Source organism: Macrobrachium rosenbergii, chromosome 1, assembly GCF_040412425.1.
Source record: "Macrobrachium rosenbergii isolate ZJJX-2024 chromosome 1, ASM4041242v1, whole genome shotgun sequence".
NCBI classification, from domain to species: Eukaryota; Metazoa; Arthropoda; class Malacostraca; order Decapoda; family Palaemonidae; genus Macrobrachium; species Macrobrachium rosenbergii.
The window spans coordinates 21,229,499-21,240,734 of NC_089741.1; the positions used below are offsets into that span (position 1 = coordinate 21,229,499).

Sequence of the window (11,236 nt, forward strand, 5' to 3'; positions counted from 1 at the left end):
TTGCATCTCATGTGCCCACTTTCATTTAAGAAAAAATCTAAACCATTATTCGTTATTAAAATGTGTGAAAGATATAATTGAACACTAAAATCGCTGTTAACGTGCCAAGAGCCTTTAATTAGATTGATTCAAAATGAGATTTAATAGAACAAATCTTCAGTAGTTGTCAAAACGAACTTAAATTTCTATGGAACAAACCACAAAAGTCAGCTGTCAGCTAGCTAAGCAAATCTCAGTAAAATAAAACTCCATAAAAATCGTGCTCTAATGCTTCAATAGCCTTCAGTTATGTCCAGACTAAGGCCCCGTCCACACGGTCGAGCTTTGCTCTGCGAACTTTGCTCGGTGTGACGTCAGAAACGGAGAGCAAAGCTTCGTATAGGGCTTTCCTAATGTTTATCGAAGTATCGAGGCTTTGCCTGCAGCAGGGCTATTAACTGATGGAAATATTTCTGGTAAACGGATGAAGACGTCACCTACTGAAAAGTTTCCGTAAAGCGCAATTTCATGTAAAGCCTTCACAAATAAATAAACGGAAAATAAGAGTTTCGTTATTTTACCCTTTATAATGAATACATCAAGTAAATATGACTTATAGGAACTTTGAAAACCAAATATATTAACATCCTTTATTGTAATGGTACAGAAATCTGTCAGTCTAGTCCATTATGCTTGGAAACCCTAGCGCTGTACTGTAGTGATCGGTAGCTGCATCCTGTTGACAATGTTGCACATAGGGTCCATTCTCATATAGTTGATGAAATCTGATATATAGCCATGTCTCAGTTCCCGCAATATCGTCATATGACTTCCTATATCTGCTCTTCTTTGTAGACTTTACACAAAGTCCTCCTCTGCCTTGTCGCTTTCATCTTTGCGCACACAGGTACAACAGTACACAGCGCGATTTTGTTCTTGCGTGTCTTAAGATCCATATCGTACACAACTCGGTCCTGTGTCAGTCACTGCCTGGCTCTCACTATCCAACCAGCGTCGTTAGGACAGCAGCATAAATGCGTACGACAGGCTTGGCCCACAAAGAGGCAAAGTTTGCCGAGCAGAACTCGACCGTGTGGACAGGGCCGAACAGAGATGTGCAAAAAGCTTGTTCATAAATCATAAGTAACAGCAGCGCCAATAGACTAAGGACAACCACCTCCCCCCCACCCCCGCGCCCCAGCACCAGATGAAAAAGTTTGTGTTCGTCAAATACTGAACAAGGCCTACTCTAATTTCAGGCAGCGTATTCCGCGCTGTTCAAGGTTTTTCTCAATAGGGGTTCTGCCCAACCAATCTCAGTTGAATAGATGGAATATAAAGTTAAAGGCGAAGCGCTGGGGCCTAAGAGGCCATTCAGCGGCGGAAAGGAAACAGTAGGCAGGGTTGAAGGTGTAACGGGAGGAAAATCTCGCAATTGCACCATGATATAATTGTTAGAAGACGGTGGATAACACGATGGAAGAATAAATTTAAGTACAGTAAACCGAATAAAAGGGGGTGCAGCTAGGGGCCGAAGGGACGCTTCGAAAAACCTTTGCTAATGCCTAGTGTACCCCGTGAAGGTCGCTTAAGGCACTAATCTCAGTTGATACTACTGGTTTAGTAGTTTTAGTGTAATAGGACAGTCTTGCCAATTCCTCTAGGAGGCAAAGCCTATTAGGTATAAATTCACTAAAGGCGATTTCGGCGTTAGCTTTTTTTTTTTTTAATAATCACCTTTTTAAAATTACAGTAAGCTTTTATATATATGACAGACGGCATATAAGAAAATACTTTCACAGCAAGACAATCATTTAGGTTGGTACCTCTTCCCCATATTTACAGTATTAATACTGCTAAACTTGTGGCTTACTCTTAAGTTTTAAAATTACCTTCAGAGATCAACTTACTGTTAGTTTACCTAGATTGCCATTTGTGCTTTCTTTTAACCAATTTTAAGTACCCAGACAAACTGATACTAGTTTACCTTATATTTCATTACCCATTTCGTGAAGAATGAGAATTACAATAGTGAATTTTAAACATTATCATTTTCATGACTGTTGCTTTCAATTCAACTGCAGACCAATGTTTTAAAATTTTTTGGTGACTGGTGTAAAAAGTTACCCAGCAAAGAACCTATTATCTTATTCAATCTTCAGCATTTTAGATATTTTGATTAACCTCCATCTGGACCTATTGGATTAAAATGTGTAGCACAGAATCAGTAAAAGGATACAGGACATTCAAATATATATTTTTATTAAAGTAATAACCAAGCACAACGTCACTTCCGAGTGTTGCTTGAATTAATAGCCTTTTTTTCTATTGTAACTTGAATCTTTCTGCACATCGCTCTAGCAATTTCTAATTGCGTAACTTACTGGGAGCTACTACGATCTTCCAGTTTAATTCGAGCAGTCAGGCCGGTTTGGAAGACTTTCAGTTTAGTCGAGGTATTTAAACTGCTGTTATCCCACTGCACCAAGCACTTCCATTTCAGCTATTACCTCCCGTTCAGGGCAAGTCGAGGTGTGCTAAAACTTCATACTGAAACCGGCAGAACCTGTCAAGGAAAGAAAAATAATTGTCAGCCAGATGTGTTTATGCAAATTTACCTTACCACACACGTTTACTTAGAAAATCTCAACTTTTTAGAAATATTTTTATTTAACTAATGTGGAAAACATTTGGCTCGGGCAACACTCGGAACTTTTAATGACAAAGTATATCAAAATACCTTCGCTGTGACATTAAAACTTCAGCACTATATAAAACTGCAGTACTGTATTAATATAAAAAAGTTAAGTACTAAAAGTTGGACTCTCTCAATATACAATCTTTAAAAATTTCACAGCCTTTGTGTATTATGGACTAACAAGTCTTACAACCATGACTGCTCACAGAAAAAAACTGCCTTGGAAAATTATTAGTCTTTAAAAATTTCACAACCTTTGAGTATTATACACCATAAATTTTACAACCATCTGCGATCATACAGAAAATTGCCTTAGAAAATTGTTGCCATACGCATTACCTGAAACTTGACAAAAGCCCAAAAACCCAAGGAGTCTTACCCTATCATTACTCAGTTTTTAAGCGATATAGTACCAGAAACTAAACTGAGATTTTCTAAGAAACGCGTCATGGAAGCTATACATTTCATTAGTTTGAAGTTAAGAAAACCACTTAACAGATAAAATTTGAATTTTCCTTAAATCTAAACCAGACAGCAAGCCCCCTTTGGCGTACGCTAGACTAAGTCTACCGTACGCCAGAGGGACTCCTCCCCACATCAGGGGCTCCGCCCCTGAAGGGGGAGGATAGCTTGCTGTATTTTGTTCGAATGTACTAAAAGAGGAAAGTTCCTTACCTAGTCATTTAGAACGAAAAATAGTTACCAGCGGAATCGCGGGAAGAAGGCAGATCCAGGAAGGTACAAAATTAGCACATCGGGCTTATCCAGAAATCTGAAATAAAATGTGATTGAGTATTTGCAGAAACACTAAAATGGATGTCACGTACATTATATTAGTGATGTTATGAACAACGTTAATAAGGATGACAAAGTATGTAAAATCCTTAACAATAACTCATAAGTTGCACGAACCATGCAGAAAACTGGCGTAAACTCAAACTATAATAACAATTAAAGTTCTCAATATATTAAATACACTTACCCACAAAAATAAAAATAAAAAAACAGAAAACAAAAGCGTTTGCGTCAAAGTCCGGACAGCAAGGATATTTCCGGTTCTTCACTAGTTAGTAATTCACCCGAATAAGCAAGAAATTCTGTACCGTTATTCCAACGAAAGAGTTAACGTTTCAAAGCCAAGGACGAAGTAGTCTTCGCTTCTGAGACCCTCCAATCGTTTGTCGAACGGACAATAGATGGCGGTAGAGCAGAGTGAGCGTAATTTTCAGGGACGAAATATGAATAGGCTGTTATAGAGAAATTTAGATTGTGTAAATTTTGTTGGTCATTTAAACTCATCATCATAAAAGATAATGTACAAAAATACATTTCACAGGAAAGTGTATGCTCAGTGCATGATAATTATGCAGGAACTACACAAACTTTTAAATAAGTACAACAGAGAGATAAAGGCGCAATTTAATCATATATATATATATATATATATATATATATATATATATATATATATATATATATATATATATATATATATATATATACAAAAGGCTAAAAGTACATAATCCTGAATCAGTAAACAAAATCTAATTTGGTGATAATGAGGAATAGTGAATAAAAAGGAAATATACAATGCAGAGACGTGTGTGCATATATATGTATATATTTATATATATGTATATACACACACACACACACACACATATATATATATATACTGTATATATATATTATATATATATATGTATATATATGTATACATATATATATATATATATATATATATATATATATATATATATATATATATTATAGAAAATTACTTACATGATAAGGGCAGCCCTAATAATCTAGGTAATATTTTTATCTATATGAAGCAGTTAATATATATATATATATATATATATATATATATATATATATATATATATATATATATACATATATAAATATATATATGTATATATATATTACATATATATATTCATATATATTAATATATATAAATATATTTACATATATATTTATCTATATACATGTATATGTCTAACCCAAAGCCAAATCAAAGTCCTTCAAAAGAAGGCATCGTGCTTACCCCATACAAAATGGGGAAAAAGCACGTTAAAAGAAGATATATTTATCTGTGTGTGTGTGCGCGCGCGCGTGTGTATCAGTAAAGCTGATTCACATAAATGAAAATATTTCCTGAGAACATTACCAGCCAATACCACCTATGTACATGCAAATACGTAATGGCATAATAAACACAGCAGAGCATTATGAACCATAACATATTTCCTGGTTCTGGAGAGAAACAAATAAAAAAAAAGATTACCCACTTATTCAGACCTGACCTTAATTCGATAACGTCCCGTTAGAGGCCGCTCTCTCTCTCTCTCTCTCTCTCTCCCTCTCTCTCTCTCTCTCTCTCTCTCTCTCTCTCTCTTCCCCTGCGCCTACTCGCCCGCCTATCAGTAATCTATCAGTCTATTTTCCACTGTAGTCTTAACTTTTTAATACCAATGTTGTCTAGTCATAATTCAGCGTACATTTGGGCGTACATGTACGCCTTCACTTGGGCTTACATACCCACGTGCACATCGCAGGCGTGCATTTAGATTCACTGAGGCGCACATACGCATGCGCATGTAGGCGCACTTTTGCGTTCATTTTGACCTGTATATCCATTTGCATACAGGCGTGCGTATCTTTACGTTCATTTAAGCGTACGAGCTCACATGCTCGTAGGCGTACCTTAGCATCCATGTAGGCGCACATGCCCACATATACGTAAGCGTACCTTTCATCCATATAGGCGTACAAACTCACATTCACGTAGGCGTACCTTAGCACCCAGTTAGGCGTACAGACTCACATGCACGTAGGCGTACCTATGCATCCATGTACCCACACATTTACGCACGTAAGCATATCTTTGCATCCAATTAGACGCACAAACTCACATGCACGTAGGCGTACGTTTAAATCCATTTAGCCGCTCATACCCACATGCACGTAGGCGTACCTATGCATCCGATTAGGCGTACAAAATCACATGCACGAAGGCGTGCAATTGCATCCATTTAGGCGTACAAACACACGTGCATGTAGGCGTGCCTTTAAATCCATTTAGCCGCACATACCCACACGCACGTAGGTGTACCTTTGAACTAACATGCACGTAGTCGTACCTTTGCATCAATAAGGCGTACGAAACCTCATGCACGTAGCCGTACCTTTGCATCCATTTAGGCTTAAAAGCTCATGCACGTAGTCGTGCTTTTGAACTCACGTGCACGTAGGCGTACATATGCATCCAATTAGACGTACAAAACCACATGCACATAGGCGTGCCTTTGCATCCATTTAGGCGTACAACCTCATGCACGTAAGCGTACCTTTGAACTCACATGCACGTAGGCGTACCTTTGCATCCATTTAGGCTTACAAGCTCATGCACGTAGGCGTGCCTTTGAACTCACATGCACATAGGCGTACCTTTGCATCCAATTAGGCGTACAAAACCACATGCACGTAGGCGTGCCTTTGCATCCATTTAGGCGTACAAACTCACGCACGTAGGCGTACCTTTGAACTCACATGAGCGTAGGCGTACCTTTGCACCCAATTACGCGTATAAATTCATGCATGTACCTTTGAACTCACATGCACGTAGGCGTGCCTTTGCATCCAATAAGGCGTGCAAAACCACATGCACGTAGGCGTGCCTTTGCATCCATTCAGGCGTACAAACTCATGCACGTAGGCGTACCCCGGACGGTGGGCGAGTGTCGAAACACACAGCCCTTCCCGGCGTATGTCATTTGCATAAATTAGTGCTATTTTCGGGGTGAAAATTGCGTCTTAGGCATAGGAGGTCAGGGTAAGTTCTCCCGAGAAGACATAAATTAAAAAATCTACAAGAAATCGGTGTCGTAAGGCCGACGGTTTCTTTGTTCCAGATAGAACTTTGGTTCTTACGGACGATTCGATCCACCTACAAGAGACACAGATCGAAGGAGGCGATAGTTTCCAGTCCATGAGAAGATTACAGAACTTTTTCCCCGATTAGTGACTGAATAATCAGCCGAAGGGATCATTAGCGGGTCGTGGAATGGTTCTTGGTCGTTAATCGCTTCATTAATCTCGTGAGAGATCAGTTCCAGTGTGAAGTTTCAGATCATAATAGTGACGTCATTGGATGACGTCATCGGCAAGGCGATAAATAACGCTTGCATTAGATACCGGCTGGAATTACCATCTGTTATTTCTGAGTAAAAGCATGAGAGCCAAAAGAGTAAAAATTTCTTTTAAGTGACCTATTTTTTTTTTTTAAGAATATCTTCAGAACTTTCCAGTGCTAAAAAGATTAAGAACTGAAAAAATGGGAATCCTTGAGTGTAATCTGAAAATTTCACGGAGGACACAGATGGCAATGATGCTGTTCCGACAGCTATATGGAAGAAGAATGATTGACTAATTTCTGACAAGCAAGTGTCACAAGGGCCCTGGTAACGACGCTGGAAATTAAGCTAATACAGGAGATCGTTATGGGAGACTCACATTCTAAGGAAGACAAGAGAGCTGGGGGAATGAAAGGTACCTCTTTATCCATTTTGCTTTCTACAGCTTCTACTGCAAAGCTGACTGACTTGTACATTTAGAGACAGGCGGTTGTTTGTTTCTCAGCTTACCATATTTGCTACGGAACTAACGGGACTAACTGACCTGTATGATGGGGGCAGATGGGCTGTTTGTTTCGCTGTCTACTACAGTTGCTATGGGCCCGACTCCCTGCGCGTTTGGTACAAATAGGTCGACTGTCACTTTTGCTTCTGCTCTTGACTACATTTGCTACAGAACCAACTGATCTTGACGTTAGAGACAGAAAACTTGATCGCTTGTTTTGCTGGCTGCTGCAGTTGCTTCCTAGCTAAATGACCCACGTATTAGAGATAGATAAGTTGATTGTTTGTTTTGCTTTCTACTACAGGAATTAAAGAATAAGATACCTTATTATAATGTTCAAAATTAGATGGAATATAATGATCACGCCTACGACTCTCCATTTGGTGTTACTTGAGGAGAGAACCTTTTTGGCTGCCTTACAGAAGCTCTTCTAAAAACAATGACAGAGCTATGTTTTAGGTGAAAATATTGGAGTCTGGGGAAAAATAACGTAACATCAATGGTGAAAGAAATCTACTGGAACCATATCTGAGATCAAATCTTAAGCAATTGGCTTCCGGAAGTTTTTCTGAAAGCAAGTGTATTTAAGGTAAAAATATTGGAATCCGGAAAATAATCACGTAACGTAGATAGTTAAAGAAACTTACAAAGTCCTGGTTTTAGGACAGATCCCCAAATGACTGGCTTCCGTGAACTCTTCTAAAAGAAGATAAGTATAAAGTAAGCATAATGGCATTCGGAAAATAATCGCGTAGCATGACTAGTGAAAGAAACGCACCGAAACCTACTTTTAGAACAGACTCCCAAAAAACGTCTACAAAGTGGCAATGTTTACGTAAGAGGACTTAGAACCAACAATCCAGTAAATGTTAACTACGAAGGCCAATGGGGTCGGGGAGGGGAGGGGAGGGGATGGCGAATAATAATTATTAGTGTCTGGAAAAAAGCGGGGCATTTGGCTGCCCTCCAGATAATGGTCTCTCTCTCTCTCTCTCTCTCTCTCTCTCTCTCTCTCTCTCTCTTTGTGGGCAGACGAATGAATGGTTTGGTCAAGGCCACAGCGGTAGCGAAACGACTGTCGCCAGAGGAACACAATATGAGTTGCAACAGTCCCAACCCGAAAGCAGACAACCAATTTCTCTCTCTCTCTCTCTCTCTCTCTCTCTCTCTCTCTCTCTCTCTCTCTCTCTCTCTCTCTCAAGTTTGTAAACTTGTTCTAATTTGCTTTCATTGCTATGCGCTCATTCGTTGAACGGCTTTCTTCTTCAGTCATGCTTATTTTTTATGTCTTAATATACTATAGTTAATTATTTGTCATTTACTTCATTCCCTTTCTCTTTTGTTATTTCCATTAGACTTTTGTTTGTAATTCAAGCAGAATCCCTGTACCTACAGACTGATGCTTTCCTAACAGACCACGTGAGATATTATGATGACGATCTGGAAAACCTTGCGTAAGTTATTGACCCAATTATTGAAACTCTTCAACACGATCTTCTTGGTGTATGCTGTAGGATATTATGGCCTGAGAACCAGATGCGTCAAATCAATCTCGCCTTCAGCAATCCAGCGTTACCGCAAACTGTCACTTCAATGCGGTTACCGCAGTGGAAAAGGGTTTGTCAGAATGAGTGGAGAATCACCTGAGGAAAATATCATTCACTGATATTTTTTAGTTTATATACAAACCTGGATTAATTTACGGGAAGATGTGAGCAAGAGAGAGGCGACAGAGGTTTGCGGTTTTATTGAGGTATTCTAGGAGGAGGAAGAGCGCTCGCTGGCATATAGCCAGCTAAATCTTGGACGACGAAGATGGGGTATTAAGGTATCTGTTTTATTCTGGTTTAGATATTGCTGTATTTATAGAGGAAGTTGCATGTGGCCTGCTTAATTTCTGCACTATATATATATATATATATATATATATATATATATATATATATATATATATATATATATATATATATATATATATATATATATATATATATATATGTATATGTATATATATATATATATATATATATATATATATATATATATATATATATATATATATATATATATATATATATATATATATATATATATATATGAGGCCCATAAAATCGCCAAAATGTGGAAAATAAAGGCTATATTTCAGAGACCAAACTGTCTCTATTTGCCTGAGGAGAGAAACAGTTTGGTCTCTGAAATATAGCCTTTATTTCCCACATTTTGGCGTTTTTATGGGCTCCCTTATATTTGACGGAATTCTGTTTCAACAGAAAATATTTCACAGTCATATACATATATAGATATATTATTCATACGTATTTAGAATGCACACAAGGTGTGCATCTTAAGTACACAGGCCAAGGCAACAAACCAACCAACCATCTTTTGCAACCACAATCTTCCCTGTCACTTCGCATAATTTTTCAGATTTTTCCTCTTTGTCTCAAGACTGTCTGGGTTACAGTTCTTAAAAGGTAGACATTGGCTAATGGATCGATATTCTTGTAAGCTGATACGTATGTTTAAGTTCCCTCTGCTTCTGGTCATGAATCCAGCAACGTCATCCTAAATTTCAGTGCTGGAAAACTTTGGCAATAAACCTTGGGACTCTGCTAGGTGGCTATGAATAAGAGAATATTAGGCAGTTTTAGTTTTCTGTAAAAGAAAACTATTGTGCCGGCTTTTTCTGTCCATCCGCACTTTTTCTGTCCGCCTCAGATCTTAAAAACTACTGAGGCTAGAGGGCTGCAAATTGGTATGTTGATCATCCACCCTCTAATCATCCCACATACCAAATTGCAACCCTCTAGCCTCAATAGTTTTTTTAAATTTTTTTTAAGGTTAAAGTTAGCCATAATCGAGCTTCTGGCAGCGATATAGGACAGGCCACCACCGGGCCGTGGTTAAAGTTTCATGGACCGCGGCTCATACAGCATTCTACCGAGACCACCGAAAGATAGATCTATTTTCGGTGGCCTTGATTATACGCTGTACAAAAAACTCGATTGCGCCGAAGAAATTTCAGCATATTTTTTATTTGTTCGTTGAAGCACTGGAGAAGATATTGATATTCGCACTGATATTCGGTGTGGTGCCTGTTGTTGACTCTCAAGTTTTATTTTTTGCATGGTGCAGAGACAGGTAATGGATCTCACCGCACAATATTATTCATATTATATTATATGTATTGGCTAAAGTTTTCTTCTTTTTATTTTGCTAAGGGACTGGAAATAGCTCCTAAAATACAGTATCACTCAAAGTGATTCATCTAACTTTGCTAAGTTGTTCTGGGTGGAGAGTCCGAGAACTAACTTGTTTTTGAAAAAAATAAAGTAATAATGAACCTTTCTTCCTCCTCTTTAATGATAGAACCATTAGACCAGCCTCTAAAAATCATCCATGAGACACCGAGGAAGGGGAGTGAATTCCACAGCCTGGAATTGAGAGGCATAGCAGATTCAAATAGAGACTTCCTTGCTACACCTTTTTGTCTGTAAGTATAGTTCATCTGGCCATGTTGTGATTGTTACCAGAAGGACATATCCCCCGTAGGAGGTTAGTGCCGTCAGTGCACCTCATGTGGTGCACTGTAGGCATTATTTAAGGTTCTTTCAAGCGTGCCTTCGGCCCTTAGCTGCAACCATTTTCATTCCTTTTACTGTACCTCCTTTCATATTCTCTTTCTTCCACCTTACTTTCCTCAACCTTCTCCTGACAATTGATTCATAGTGCAACTTTTAATTTCCACTTCAGCGCTGAATGACCTCATAGGTCCCAGTGCTTGGCCTTTGGCCTAAATTCTATATTCAGAAGGACATAACTAGTTGTGTTAATACTTGAGAATAGTAATTATCAGCACCTTGATACACAATTAAATGCTACATCAACGGTTACCGCTGAAACTGGTTAACA

General features: G+C 38.4%; 1 long non-coding RNA gene across 1 annotated transcript; it reads right to left on the minus strand.

Annotated features, from left to right (window-relative positions):
• Positions 1–2,219: 2,219 nt before the first annotated feature.
• LOC136840373 (uncharacterized) lies at positions 2,220–3,800 on the minus strand. The gene is made up of 3 exons (XR_010853611.1): positions 3,660–3,800; positions 3,353–3,449; positions 2,220–2,545 (listed from the first exon to the last, which is right to left on the minus strand). It is a non-coding gene; the product is annotated as an uncharacterized lncRNA (long non-coding RNA).
• Positions 3,801–11,236: the final 7,436 nt, after the last annotated feature.